The 13,393-nt window shown below is 30.7% G+C and overlaps 1 protein-coding gene across 2 annotated transcripts in view; it reads right to left on the minus strand.

The window, feature by feature from the left end:
- The window catches only part of LOC106688033 (uncharacterized), a 153,350-nt gene extending 140,473 nt beyond the window's left edge, over positions 1-12,877 (minus strand). Inside the window, exon 1 of one of the 2 annotated variants that reach the window (XM_014432294.3) lies at positions 12,749-12,877. The gene's annotated coding sequence lies outside the window, so the exon portion shown is untranslated. The remainder of the gene's footprint in view (positions 1-12,748) is intronic. The other variant, XM_067045139.1, reaches the window with a different exon arrangement.
- Positions 12,878-13,393: the final 516 nt, after the last annotated feature.

The following is a 13,393-nucleotide window of genomic DNA, read 5'->3' on the forward strand; positions in this document are numbered from 1 at the left end:
TACAGTCCTGATAATACACGTACAATATATTTAGACACATATAGTATAAAAGCCGTGTTGTTGATTTTTCGGACTTATATGAAAACATACGCTGGCACAGTACTTTACTTACTTGTTTAAAAATGTAATTAGTGAAACATGAAGTTTTTTCAGTCAAATTTTTGTTTTGATTTTTTCCGCATTTATCACTTTTTTTAGCATTTATCGATTTGGACCCAGTTCTAGTGATATCGATCAAAGGCGCTAACTCTCCTAACCGCCACCGCCTAATTAATAATTTACTGAAGGAGGCGATATCTCGAAAACTGGAACGTCCCATTCTTAGGATCCTCCTAAATAATTCATTTAATGTCGTGCTCATCTCTCCTTTAGGAAACGTAGACTTCGTTGTGCCACAAAACTATGATTTATAAATTTAAGTTTAGTTAATGCAAGGGTAACAATCAGAGTGGGGTAAGTCCACTATTTTTCATGTTTAGAAACAAATGGTTTAAGTAGAATTATTGTAGTGTATTCCCATTTCCCAACTTCTTGTGTGGATCCAACGAAGAGACTTGATTTTGTGACTTAGTTCTCTCATTCTGTCTAGTTTATTAGTTTAACCATCTTGAATAGTATTTCAAAATCATAAATATAGTTTAATAATTTGTAGGATTTTTTTTGTAGGAAGATGGTTTGGATTTTAGAAAAGGTACACGAGAAATAACTTGTGTGAATTTTTGTTTGCTGATCTATTTAATAGAATTTTTTTTTTTTAAAATATCGATATTCCTAAATTATCAATTACAAAATATCGAATATCAGAGACAAAATATAAATATTTCGATAATATCGATATCTATCTCCTATCGATATACCTCATCCCTAATTGAAAAACGAAAAAACAAGATAGACAAGGTAGGGAACTCGATACATACTTCCAGAGCAACGGAAGCAGAACCCACCATTTTTCAACGAATAATAGGGAAAACCTAAGACGTTGTGGCGACTATTAACAGGTAATCGGCGGCCCAACACAAAACCTGAAAGGGGGCAGGTGTTCCTTGCACCGGGGCAGCTGAGGATAGTTCGTCCCTTCCGAGGGTTCCAAGACCGACCTAATAATTAACCGTGGCGCCCCTGTCTTCGAAAGTGGTCGTAACATTTTGTTCTATGGGCTAATTATGGAAGTTCTGAAGACAGTAAAAGCTAAGCTAAATATCTATTGTAGGAAGGTAGTCCGGGTGGCGTTTAATAAAGGTACCACAATAGAAGAAAACTATTTATTGCTAACCTACGTTTCGCCCTACTTTGCAGGGCTTCTTCAGGGCTGTCAGATTGAAATAAGAATAATTACTCAATTTAAAACTATTTTAAATAAATAGTTTTCTTCTAATATTTTAGTAGCTTTATTGACCGCCACCTAGACCATCTTCCTACAATTTACTTCATACGGTCAACTATCTTCTTCCAATATAAACTAAATGTTGGTAGCATGGATGACTCATCCACTCCTACCCAAAAAAATTTTTAATGCAATGTGGTTCATCTATTGATTGTGATGAGTAAATATCAACTATATATGTGAAATGGTCAAGTTAAAAAAAAAATCTAAACCAAGGAGTCATTGAAAGACATACATGACATTGCCAGTCAAAACTTCAAGATTCCCTCAACGCTTTGAGAAAATATGATAAATTTTAAGAATATTCATACATATACAATACAAAACTGAAATAACTTTTTTAATGAACAGTATAAAACAAAAACATATAAAATCGTATAATTTAATCAAAGGAAAACAATAAAATTACTTAATAATTTAGGTTAATTTGTCTGGAAGAGTTGTGCAATTATCCAATCAGGTAAATGAAACCTCTTTCCATAATAACTTTCTTTAATTTACCTAAATGTATCCATTACAATGTTAATAGGCAAACAATGAGGACACACAAGACAAAATAAAACTTATCAACATTGGGAAATGAATTATTTACCGGATCGACTGATAAAATCAAAATGTTATTAATGAAGTATGACCACAATACTCTAAAATTAGAATTACATAATAACAATAAATTAGGTGATTACTTGAACAACGTGAAAGATAAAATTAAAAAAAAAATGATAAGCAAAATAGAATAAATAAGATTAATTGCCATATTTTTTTGGGGGGGGTTCATATTAGAGAAACTTCCAAAAAATCAAAAACTAGAATTGAGCAACGCAAAGGAAATTGCCAAACTAACTACAGCACTGGCCCAACAGAGCATAAAACGTAAACACAATTTTGATTTTAAAAACCCCAAAATATTAGAAATAGTTAACCACACTAAAACAAGAAAATACAAGAGGCTATACACATAACTAAAAATATAGAAAATGCAATAGATTTTAAGACTGATATTAATAATTTAAATGCACATTATGTAGATATCATAAATCAAACAGAAATATAATCAGTAAACCACATCAACTTCATCTTAGTAATGAATAGAGGAAAGAAATACTTAGCATGGAGTTAATCATTTGCTATCAATATTATAAGGCTAACATAAACTGCAGCGAATGTAACATTAATGAATGTTTTAATGATTAATTAATTTTTGATATTATTAAACAGCAATAATGATTGTTGTGCTTTTAATAGAGAAGACTAAATTAGAAGATTGGATTAATGTATAAAATTTGAAATAATAGAAAATGATAATTAATTGTATTTGAGTTGTCGAAATAGTGTTGTGTGTATAATAAGAAATTTGTTATTGTGAATTGTAGAGTACCTGATGATGCAGGCAATGGCCCCGAAGCGTTGTAATGGATAAATTAAGGTAGATTAAACAATGTTATTTATTACGGAAGAGTTATTCACTTTACCTCATTAAATAAAAATACAATAAATTAATATTTACCTGGTGAGGTGGAATTTACATGCACAATTTTTTGTTGACTCTCTTAAAAATCAAGTCCTTAAACCTTTTACAGTTTATTTTCGTGTGAGCAGTTTCTATATTATCCCAAAAATGGAATTACAAAATATTAATTTTTCGTTATCTCAAAAAAAAAAAAAAAAAAGATTTTAAAAACAGTTTATCGAAAACTATATCTTCAGAACTATTAAACCTAAGCTCTATTAGAGTTCAATAAAATAAACATAGTACAAGAGTCCAAGAGGAGAAAAAAAACTAACAGTTTTTTTACCCCAATTTTTTATTACTTGCAAACAATGTATAATTACTAGTCAAAATTGATGAGTCTGCCAAGTATAGGTAAGGGGAATGAAAAATGGCAGCTGTTTCAGAACGTTAAAAAAAATAATTTTTCATTTGGAGCTCTATATGTTTAAAACTACCAACTAAACTAGAAAACCTAAGAGAACATCATTTGAAGTAGAGTAAATTTTCTAAAACACGAGCCCTATTGGAGCTATTCACGTTCAATAGTTCTCGAGATATAGCTTCTTAAACAGCAGCATTTCATAAAAAAATGCCCTGAAAAATCAGTAGTTAGTGAATCTATTCTGAGAAATCTATATCTAAAAACCATTCGACGAACAAATGTCTATTAGCACTCAAATTAAAGCTAGCTTGATGTACTGTGAAATAGTTTGTGACCTTTGTCTTCACAGGACTAGTGGTATTCTACAAAATGAATTCACATTCAAGTGTTGATTTCTAGTTGTTCGGACAAACAAAAAATATATCTCCGGAAGGAAGCAAGCAAGTCGTACAGTACTCAAAATGAAGGTAATTTAACTTATTTCGTCAAATACCATAAAAAATAATAGTTCTACGAAGACAAACGTCATAAACTGCTTCACAGTACATTAAACTAGCTTTAACTTGAGTGCTAATAGACATAAGTACGTCGAATGATTTTCAACATATAAATTTCTCAAAGTAAATTCACCCACTACTGATTTCTTAGTGAATTTTTTATGAAATGTTGCTTTTTAAAAAGCTATATCTCAGGAAATATTGAACATAAATAGCTCTATTAGAGCCTAATGTTCTCTTAAGTTTTCTAGTGTTGTTAGCAGTTTTAAATATATAAATCTCCAAATAAAATAAATTTTTTTTAACGTTTTTGTATTTCGCCTACCTATACTTGGCATACTCATCAATTTTGACTAGTAATTATACATGGTTTGCATTAAAGTAATAAACTATTATGGGAAATTAACTGCTTTTTTCTCCTCTTGGGCTCTGGTACTATAATGTTTATTTTATTTGTGAAAAAACTAAAATTTCTATTATTGTTTATTCTTAGTTGCATATCCTTAAAACTATCTGCAACAATAATAAACTTCATTGTACATTATGTAAAGTAGAGTAATGTTTCTACCACATGACCTCTAGTAGAGCTTAGGTTTAATAGTTCTCAAATTATAGTTTTCGATATACTGTTTTTAATTTTTTTTTTTTTTTGAGATAATGAAAAATCAATATTCTGTGATTCAATTTTTGAGGGAATATGAAAACTGCTTATGCGAAGATAAACGGTTAAAGGTTTAAGAACTTGGATTAATTGAGAACCATTGAACGTAGCTCTATTTGGGCTCATATTTTAGCACATTTACTTTACTTTAAATGATGTTTTCTTATGTTTTCTTGTGTTATTAGTAGTTTTAAAGATATAGAACTTTGAATGAAAAATTAATTTTTTTTAACCTTTAAAAACAGCAACACCTTTTTTTTTGGCAGACTCTTTTTAACTATTAATAATAGATATTTTTCATTAAAGTAATTCAAAATTGGGATTAAATAACTGTTTTTTTTCTCCTGTTGGGCTCTTGTACTAAGATACACAACGAACAATTTCTCAAAAAGAGCGCTGCCAACTCAAGAAACAGAGGGAGTGACTGAAAAAGACATTGTAACAAGACGGGAGGGGAGGGCCGAATCAAATCCCAGTAGGTCCCAATCATTTCGCTATCTTGGACTCCTGCGCCGCTCATAAATCATACCAGCTCATTTTTTGTTCCAGCCGGCGTTTTTTGGGTTTTAGAGCCGGCTCCTGAGAGGAGTGTTCCGGGGGCAGGTGTTCCGCTCTCCGCGTAGTCAAAAAAGCATAAACGTATATATTGCTCCGCTTTCAAACGGCGCTAATGTATCGGAAAAAATGTTTTGCAACTGCAAACCATTTCTCTTCAGAATGAGTCGGTATAAATCTATACTGAGATATTTCTCAAAAGGATAGATTTGTTGGACAGTAATTTATGTTTTTATTTATTGATATTTACAACTGGATAAAAAATACAACAAGCAAATTTGATCATAATGACATAATGATAATGATATGATACAGCACGTAGAGAAACTACCCAGTAGTAGAACTCTAAAAACATTTTAAAATATAAGGTCACGAGGCCATCTTCTTTTCAGACGCCTCGGAGGATTACCAGGAATGGAAGAGGAAGCAAGGTTAGAAACTAGTGGGTTTGGGTGGTTAGGGATTTTATAATGTAAGGAATGATATCGGGTTCATACTAGATCGGTTACATAAGGAACATTTAGGTCTTTATAGATGGTTTTATTAGTAACAAAATAAGGAGCATTGAGGATTTTACGAAGGATTTTGGATTTTAAGGATTGGATACGAGAGGAATTAGAAGGTTTAGTGGAGCCCCAAAGCTCAACTCCGTATGTCCAGACGGGCCTTATTATTGTCATGTAGATCAGTCTTTTGTAATGAGTTGGAAGTTTAGACCGTTTGTCTAGTAAGTGCTGTAATAGTCGGAATCTGCGTGCAGTTTCCTGTCTTTTCAGTCTTGTGTGAAATTTATAATTTTAAAACGCTCTATCAACTCAGAGGAGTCCAGAGAAGACTGGCTAGACTATTTCTATAAAAATAGATGATTGTGTAAAACTGATGGTTTAATATAAAAAAAAGTTATAATTAATAAATATTTTAACATTTGGAAAGTTATAATGTGTTCAATCACCATGTTTTTTTTACCGAGTGCCTCAAATTAATTTTAGATATTTCGACCACTAAGTTCATTTCCACATAGTTTACAAAGTTATTTAAATACATTATTTTTCTAATACATTGATGGCTTACTTCACAGAAAAGCCTTAAGTATTAATTTTTAAAAAAATATTTGAAAAGTTTTAAGTATGAAGATGATCAGTGTTGCAGTCAAAAAAGAACAAGAATAGTTTTTAACTATTTATTATCTGACGTTTCGCCCCACATTCTAGGCCTCCATCAGGGCTGTTCAATATGATAGCTTAATAGACTTTGACAAGAAATAAATGATTATTTATTTATTGATAGTCGAAAACCATTTGTCAAAACTAGCGGTCAAAACTGTTAACTGTTCTTTTTGACCACAAATTTAACTATCTTCTTTATATTTGAAATTATAAGATCAATTATCAATATATATATAATATAAATTTAATTCTATTGTTTTTAAAGTTAGTGGAAATGTACTTAACACCGCTGTGAAGGAAGTTTCTGCAATCATTTAGAATCTTCTCTCTATATGTATTGCAAATCGGCGGATGATCTATAAGCCTCGTAGATGAGCTATACACTTGGTAAATATATGCTTCACGACAGAGTTAAACAAAAATTAATTACGAAAAATTAGAACTTAGAATTGTTATGAAAACAAAATTTATTCATAACAATTTTAGGTTGTAGTTTTATCGCAATTAATTTTTGCCCAACTCTGATTTACGTAAGTCTACGTTTTGGTAAGATTTTCCCCACAGGAGGGACGCATTAGTGCATCTTCTATTTTATGAAATATGAACGTTTTACAAATTGTTGCTCTATTCTCAGTTTCCTGTCACTTGTATTAAACGAAACATCCAGCCACACTCCAATTATCCGAATTCATTGACATAAATGTTTTGCTGATAAATGTTATGATTACTTGGCAACTCATTACCACTAATCTGGCATCATTCCCAGCGATTCCTTAGTGACCAGGTATACATTAACACAGGATTAATTTTTCAATTAAATAAACCCAATTCTTTGGGTTGTGAAAAGATCTCTTTCGAACAGCTCTCTAAAACACTATATATCTGAAACTACTAATAAATAAATTAAATAGAAAGTTCAATCCTTCAATAAAAAGATTACAGTTTTTTAATACGAGATTATAAAGGGGCTAATATGCCACAGCAAAACCCTAACCGGTTCTAGATTTTTCCCCACAAAAGCGAAGGGTGAGGTACCCAGATGGTAAATGATAGGTTTGCTCATTGAGCTCCTATCAACAATGGAGAGGCAGCTGACTGAATGTCAAATAATTTAAACTGTATCAAATTAATTGTTTTGAATTATGAAAGACTCATATACTCGTGACAGATATCTGTCGTGCAAGCGATATCAAAGCAGTGAGAAAGAATGCCACTACTTAATCTTGTCAATTTGAAATAATTAACAATAAATAATGATTAAATGACTCTCACCATAGAAAAATAACTAACAGAAAACTTTCGCTTTTACGTTATAAACAAAAGTTTATAAATTATATTTATAGACGGTGCTATGAGGTACGACAGTTCACAGTCAAGTCATGTACATACAACTGTTAGTTGTCGCAGATAATTTGATACTAATATCAATCATCAAGCACATTCTGATTTACGACAGTATGCAATGCTTACACGATAGTAGTGGCTGAAACAACAGTTACTACCACCGTCCCTGTTGAACCGGAGCTTAAAGGGACCTCTACAGGGTCAATAGGAATGATAGTAAATATCAGAATTTACTTTTATGACAGAGTAATTATTAATTTCGGAGATAATAATAAAAAGAATATTCTGGCACATTATTTAACCTCTTTCAAAATTTTTAATGAAAATGTCATGTCTGAACGAGACTTATTTTACAATATTAAAATCAAACGACTGAACCATTTTATTTAAAGACTATGGGCGAAGTTAAAGCTCATACTATACACCCTCAACACTGCAAGCAAAACATCTCACGTGGGACTCTAGTTCCATGCCAACATTATAACATACCTAATGCCACTCTTTTTGAAAGGAAAGGGAATATTGTAAGCCAGGGTACAGAGAAGCTACCCTGAAATCAATTCCCTGCCCCCACTGGGAATAGAACCCACATTTAGAAATCGTCGTCTTTAATTATGAATATATTTTTGGTTCCAAGAGAAAAATAATCTTCCTCCAAAAAAAAAATTGATCTAACAGACTTCAATTAAACCGTCTTTATATATTTTTACTAACATTATCATTCATTCTAATTTATCCTTTATATTTATTAATAAACATGTATTCATTTTTTCCCACTCACATTTCAAATTATTTCATAATCAAAGCTAAAAAGTAATGTAGATAAATTGTGAATCCCTAATCAATGCATGGACATGTATGATCTCGGAAACGCGTACTTTGTATATTGGATGAACTAACAACTAGAAATAACCAATTTAAATTTAAAGAAGAAGGGACACAAGAAGTTAATGATTAACTACACTATCACATGTAGTGACAACACTATTTAAGACAAGGAATAACAATTTTACACGTATATTGATCGATGATGTATAGTGATAAAATTTAGAAAAGATCTTATAGACTTAAAAATGAAAACACAGCAATGACAATAGTTAAGGCATGCAGTAAGACTGGGAGGGGGGAAAAAACAGCATTACAACATAAAAATAGGTAGGTGAAAGAAAAAGAGTAAAAAGTAGAGGGAGTAATATGGTGGAAATAGTCGTAATGTCTGATTTTTATGAGGTGTCGTAAGTACCTGTAATCACAAAATTTACAAAGATAATATCTCCCTATCTTTGTAAATTTTGTGATTAACAGGTTTTTCTTCTGGATTGATATGGAAAGTCTCGTATAGGCATTTTTTATTATAAGAGACCGTAGCAAGGATGGAGGCTATGTCAAAGTCAAAATTATAGTATACAATTATTTAGAAATGTTAAGTATATTACAAATACCGAACCCAAAACCCTTCAAGACTAGTAATGGAATGGTACCTTATGTTTATATTTTATACGTAAGTAAAACGAGAAATAATAACTTGCAATTTTTTTCTAACTAGAGCAACAAAAAAAGTTTGGGAACCGCTGATCTACAGGTTATCCTACTATAACCTCTCCTTATGCCTTAGTTGGACCGGATAACCAAACCAATCCCACTGCACTTACAGCAACATGTTGAATGGAGTTAACTAGCCAGGTACTGAACTACTAGCAGTTATTGATTTGGCAAGACTGTGGGTAGTGCTCGGGTCTGTCTGGTCCGATCGTCTGTAACTAGAAGGCCAACTTGCCTTCAACAAATGGAACAATATTACTATTGATTTGTTTCACTATTTTACAACATTATAATCCTCGTGCATTACTATAAACTCACCAAGCCCTAAATAACAACACAATAAACAGCCATGAAGTCAGTTTTGACCAATGTAAAGATATTAGATAAATAAATACAATTAAAAGAAAAATTAAGAAATGCATTACACAAAATATACCAGGAATATAAATTAAAGAAGAAAACTTTGAATTTATTCTTGATGCCCGTGATCCAATTATACAATAATAATTAATTGAACTATTCCTCCTCTGTAATTAAACTTTGATCATTTTTTAAATTTTAATTTTATCAATTTCCATAACTACCTAGGACATATATATTTAAATTTTGTGACTCACCCAAGGATTAATTCATATAAGCAAGCAGAATTAAGTTTTAAAAAAAATTTGAAAATTCGTTATATACGGTGGATTTTAACGAAATAATTACTATAACACCCAAGGCACATGTCTGCCATAAGTACGTATTTTAAGTGTTGTTATTTAAATTAAAATGTAACAAAAACTCAAAATAGAAAAGCTTTTAGAGAGGCCACTCAGAATTTGTAGCCAGTGTATCTCTATACAATGGGTCCAGGGGTCCACGATTCATGGGACCTCCTAATTCGATAGCAGCAGTAATATAGAACAAACACTGAACGATTCCAGCAATTTTGTCAACCAATAAAATAGCCTGCAACCAGTTTGTTTAACTGTGGGTTATTTGTAGCTGAGGGAGTTAAGGCGTCGGTTTTTGCAACCTCGGAACTGCAACTACGGTTTAAATCCGGCCTGGAGGGGTTAACTTTTATCTCGCTGCGGTCCCACATAATGAAACTGACCCTCCCAGCAGGGTTAGAATCGCTTGATTATTGGATTACCCCAATATAATCCCTTGTATGTCGGAAGTGATCTGGCAGAGGGTAGGGAATTTTTTTTTAACTGTTGGTATTCCCAATCGCGGCGTGTGCTTTTATTGTGACACTCTTTATAAAGTGAGAAAACAATCTTCCAGCTACCAGGAGCCCTGACCAGAGAGAGCCATCTTTACACATGGACGCAAATGGCTTCCTTATTCCTGTGATATATAAATTAAAACAAATCAACAAGTACGAATTCTTCAAGAAATATCGAACACTAATGTTGATAAAAAATGACATAATAATAATCATAAAGGCCTAACGAACCCGAAGGCTGCTGATACCACTAATAGTTCTTTACATACATCTTTCCAGTGACCAAGTTTTTAATTTTTGGGTAATTGAGATTTTAAATAGGTTGCAATTTTTACCTGAAAAATATATTAAGTAATTGTATAATTTTATTAAAATTTGTGTTTATAAATTAAATTCTAATCTGATTATTTACATCATAACGTTCAAGCCCCAATAATCAAGTTGGGATATTTAAAATATGGGTTCCTCCCGATCAGAAATAATTTATTGCGCAACTGTGGGTCATGAACAACACCCTAGTTAAAATCATTAATTTATTTCAAATTTGGCGACCAGCAAACATTAGAAATAATGTGCATTTTCGCAACTGGACAAAATATAATTTTTCGAAATTATATAGAATAAATGTTATATTTATTATATCCTAAATAAATTAAAGAATATTCTTCATAGAAATGAAAGAATGTATTGTAAAAATAGATTTCGAAAAAACTATTATTTTTTTTCTTTTGATTAAATTTAATTTATTAATTTTAATTATGAAATATTCATCTGAAAATGGGAGAAAAATTAATGAAAATCTACAATATCCTTATCTATCACATTCACTACATTTTTTTACACCAATATATACGGGTCGGAAAACCAATAGAATAAATTGAAATTAATAGGGAGTAGCTTAATGCATAACACATGTTGGACGAAAATTAAAAGACCCTCGGTTGAAATTAAGATATCTAGTAATTGCAGTAAGTAAGTAATTGCATCATAAATGACAATTTAAGAGCCGCTATGTAAATCTTTGAGTTTTTGTTCAACACAGGCGACACCTTCAAGATTTCTCACAAGGGAAATACGAAAACCCACCATTGTTGAAAATGGAGCTTATATTGGTGAGAAAAGTTATAAGAATAGCGTCAAAAAAGGCTTTGAGAACTAAAGGAGCAGTTAAATATTTATTTCATAAGTTTTAGTAAGGTTTTCATAAGTTTTAGTAATAAGTTTAAGTAATTAGTTGCTATATAAAATTTAAGTCAATCCAACAATCTATGAATAAGTTAAAAATTAAAAATATGACAAGAAATATTTTACAATACACGAGAAATAAATTTTCATCATATGAAGGTCGAAATATGTAACATTTATGTATATACAATATTAAATATACAAATATGTTATATAACTTTATTTTATAATAATTTTAAAAATAATTATAATATTATAAATATTTAAACAAGACCATATTTAATATTAAAAAAACAGTAGCCCCATAAACGTGGTAAATTATAGAAATCTTTCTGAGAATTTATGAATATTAAAAGGCCTTATTTGCAATTCAATTAAATTAAAATCAATTATGCTATAGATTTTACCTTCAACGCTTTAAATATAATTTTCATTTTCTTTCACTGCAAAGTTCAAAACCTCTTACAATCTATCAAATAAAGCTGCCAACAGTTTTAAAAATCTCGGAAAACTAATTGAATTAAATAAAACACTAACAGCTAAACTTATACTATACATTTATAAAATTAATTAATAAATAAGAATTTTGACGCAGTAATAAAATAATTTTAGGTTTAATAAATCATAATTAGAAACATATAATTGGTAATTGTAAAACATGTTTTCATTTTCAGCTTCTTGCATCATAACGTTTTGGATGACGAATAAGCAACAATATGGAACTAAATTCCATAATTACCCCGTAAGGATTAATTTTACAATTTTATACTGCAGAGACCAGTGATAAAGATTAAGAAGAGAGTCCCAGTTATTAAGGAGCTTTAAGGAAAACTTTTCCCTCTTCATCTTTTTTTTTTTTATATATAAAGCGATTATGGTTTATTCTGGGTTTTCATTCTTTTTTTTTTTTTTTTATCTCGAGTTACATGAATTGTTCACAACAAAAACATATTTTTAGTTAAAAATAAAGCAATAGTATAAATATCTGTTTAATGGTCTATCACAATACTTCAAGGGGTCAATGATATAAAAATAATAAAACCAATTTAATTTAGTTCGATCGAAATTTTAGATTGATATCGATAATATAAATTATAAAAGGATATTTTTTTTTTACTAGACACAAGATCATGATATTAATTTAAAATACTACAAGAAAAGGTTAAAATATAACAGAAATACATAAATAAACAAGATAAATTATACATTCTACAATTGAAATGCAATGAGGGCTTAAGTAATAGATTGAAACATAAACAATTGACAATAAAAATAATACTATTAATATAAAGTAATATAATACTAGTGTATTGTTGAGATTACAGACCTAATATTGGTGCCGACGGACATTCCTTAAGCTGTGTGGACACGATGAGCACAACAATAGAACCAATACTTAGCACAGTCTGTGAGGCACTGAAGACTTGGGGTGAGTGTTGCCAACCGAACGCCGCCGAAGGTCCCTTTAGGGGTGGCTTTTCCCTGCCTGGTGGTGGGGGAATTCCCCTACCTCCCCCTCTGATAGCATTGTTTGTAAACTGAATGTCGATAGAAATATTTTATTCAATTCTATATCATTTCTTTTTTCACTATAAGATGATGACCTATTAAGTATTATTATTTTTAGATACTAAAAATTAGTATTATAAATCAATCGTTCGCTGACTAAAATAAGTAAACATTTTAACGTAACGTAAAAATAAAATTAACCTTATCTAATATACTCCAAAAAAAGAAACTGATTGATAGTCTGTATCAGTATTCAGATAGTTACAGTGTAAACTGATCGGACTAGTACAAGAGCCCAAGAGGAGAAAAAAGTCAGTAATTTCACCCCAATTTTTGATTACTTTTTTGAAAACTATGTATAATTACTCGTGAAAATTGATAAGTCTGCCAAGTATAGGTTGGAGGAATAAAAATGGCGGCTATTCAAAACGTTTAAAAAAATAATTTTTCCATTCGGTGCTCT

The sequence above is a fragment of the Halyomorpha halys genome, unplaced genomic scaffold (genome assembly GCF_000696795.3).
Source record: "Halyomorpha halys isolate HHAL.00 unplaced genomic scaffold, Hhal_1.1 Scaffold1041.1, whole genome shotgun sequence".
NCBI classification, from domain to species: domain Eukaryota; kingdom Metazoa; phylum Arthropoda; class Insecta; order Hemiptera; family Pentatomidae; genus Halyomorpha; species Halyomorpha halys.